Source organism: Pundamilia nyererei, unplaced genomic scaffold (genome assembly GCF_000239375.1).
Source record: "Pundamilia nyererei isolate P.nyererei 1_Seehausen unplaced genomic scaffold, PunNye1.0 scaffold00220, whole genome shotgun sequence".
Classification (NCBI taxonomy): Eukaryota; Metazoa; Chordata; class Actinopteri; order Cichliformes; family Cichlidae; genus Pundamilia; species Pundamilia nyererei.
The window spans coordinates 809,382-812,435 of NW_005187621.1; positions in this window are offsets into that span (position 1 = coordinate 809,382).

Consider the following 3,054-nt stretch of genomic DNA (forward strand, 5'->3'; position numbering starts at 1 on the left):
ATGGGAGGGAGAGCCTTCAGTTTTCAGGCCCCTCTTCTGTGGAACCAGCTTCCAGTTTGGATTCAGGAGACAGACACTATCTCTACTTTTAAGATTAGGATTGAAACTTTCACTTTTGCTAAAGCATATAGTTAGGGCTGGACCAGGTGACCCTGAACCCTCCCTTAGTTATACTGCAACAGGTGTAGACTGCTGACAGATTTCCATGATCCATTATTTCCTTTTCAGTCACCTTTAACACTCACTATGTGTTAACAGACCTCTCTGCTGAATCACAATTGTTAATAATGTCTGTCTCTTTTCCACAGCATGTCTTTATCCTGTCTTCCTTCTCTCACTCCAACCGGTCGCAGCAGATTCCCTGACCTGGTTCTGCCGGAGGTTTCTTCCTTTTAAAAGGGAGTTTTTCCTTCCCACTGTCGCCAAAGTGCTTGCTCATAGGGGGTCATATGATTGTTGGGTTTTTTCTCTGTATGCATTATTGTAGGGTCTACCTTACAGTATAAAGCACCTTGAGGCAACTGTTGTAGTGATTTGGCGCTATATAAATAAAGCAGAACTGAATTGAATGTAACAGAACTGTGTGTGTTGTCTCACTTCAACCTCCCTGGTATATCCGTCACTTACAAGAACATCACTTACATCATATGTTTAGTTTGTATGGTTGTGATTTGGCGCTAAATGAATAAAATTGAATTGAATTGAGACTCATCAAAGCACACAGCTGAAATGAAAGATAATTAATTAAAGACAGGGGAAACAAAGCTAAATGCAATGCACACAACACAAGAGACTATCGAAATAAAACAGGAAAGAATCAAACATGGGAACATCAAAAACAGAAACACAGACTTTACAGACATGGGGAAAACAGGATGGCAGGAAAACTGAAATCCAGGGGATCAAGTATAAACAATAACTCTAATTACAAATAACAAAAGAAGACAACCAAAACAGGGAATTAGATCATGGAAAACAAAATTAATATAAACTAGAATACAAATTCAAAATTACAAGAAAAAAATACAATAAAATAAACAAAAAAAAAATCTTAATAATAAACAGAACTGAAATGTTGAAAACTTGGGACCATGACATTTCTTTGTGCCAGCAGCTGTCTTCTTCCTCTTAGCATCCCCCAATAGTGGTTCCATTGCTCCATTTAAAATATAAAATGCAACAGTGAAAAACTACCTTGTGTTTCTGCTTTCTTTATCACATCTCTGTGTATATATTGTCCCTTGTCTCTCGTCTGAGTCTCTGCTCCTTAATGCTCTCTGGTCGCTATAGTAAGGCGTAAAGATTTCTTTCAAAATAAGACACACAACTACAACATGGGAAAAGACTTAGAGAAACCAAGTTAACGATAAAAACCCTGAAAACCATAAATTTCACACCAGAGCTTCAACTCTCGCGTCCCAGTACCGGTCCATGGCCCAGGGGTTGGGGACCACTGCTGAGGCTTGTGTACTGAGCTGTGGCCGCAAGGTAGTTGGTGCCTGTCGTGGTGGTAACCCCGTTGAGAAAGGCTGGATCAGTTCCGTTTAAGATTCCTTTGTAGAGAAACAGATTTGCTGAGCTGCAGCTCTCATTTTAAGTTTCAGGTCTCGTCTCTGACACTGAAGCCCTCCTCTTTCAGGTGTTGCTCCACCTCTGAAAGGCGGTGGGTAAGGCTAACAGGCTGGATTGTTTATAGTGTTGGTGTCAATCATGAATGGTACAGTGCTCAACTCTCCTCTTATGTTACAAAATTTGACTCTCAGAATTTTGAGAGTCAAAATTATAAAAGAAGAAAGACCATGAATGTCTCCTTTTAGTTTTTTTCCCCACTAAAACACCTGAAAACTATGCTCTACTTAACCTTGACTGACAGTCTAATTTGTGTTTCCTTTCCTGTAAAATGTATGATGTTTGTTATTAAACCTACTTTCTAGTGTACAGTACCTACCAAATTCATCAGACCACCATACAGTGTAAGGTTTCTGATGCAACTGCACTGAATTAATGGATTAGCAACAACATTTTACTTTTCTACAATAGATGATCCACCAGTATGTGCAAACTTTTATTTAAGATTATACTTTAAATATAATTATTGTTATTAACCATGAATCAAATAAATACACTTCACAAGCAGTGTTTCTAACACCAACTATTTTGAGGTCAATTTAATCAGATTGTAATTTCAGCTAAAAAAGGAAAAAAAAAAAACCTGTAGAGGAATTGAACCCTTACTCACCGGCCATATTATAAAGTGTTACCATGGATAAATAGTGCATTTTTACCATGAATGTGTCTCAGTAAAGCTGATCACTGCTGGTGTTCTATCAACATCTCTTTTATTTTATTGAAAAATAGAATAACTAGTGCATTTTCATGGCACAAAAACTTTTTCAGAGCATCCTGGAAGAGAAATGTTGAGCTTAACCTGTAATTTATGAAATGTCCATATAGAAAAAGATCAAATTGCCAGATTGACAGGACAGATGATCAGATGATCATTAACTTCAGGACTGAAGAATGGGTAGAGTTTCTCAGTGAAGGTGCAGCCAGTAAAGGAGTAGATAAGAGCTGCATCATCAACATTATGAAAGGAGACCAGACCCTCCTCATAATCCACAAACACCCCCACCTTCTCAGGATAATACTGAAGAGGAAGACAGACTGGAAGACCCTCCAGAGCTACACAAATGTTTTCATATACTCCTACACTCCAGTAACCTTTCTCAGGACTCGGTGCGATTTCTTCCTTTCTGTTGACTGACTCTCTGGCCACTCCTAAGGAACAGTTGGTCTTGTCGTTAACCTGAACCTCAAAGTAAAATCTGCCTGAAGAGAAACTCTGCTTTCCTAAAACAATGGGAATTTTAGAAAATCTCTCTGGGTTGTCTGGAAGATCATTCTCCTCTTCACCACAGTGTACTTGTTTTCCATCATCAGACAGGATGAGATAAGGATGTGCTGTATCAGGATCAAGAGTCACATCCACTGCATACTGCTGGACCCTCTTCAGCTCAGCCTCAAACAACTTCTTCATGTCTTCATTGAGTGTCT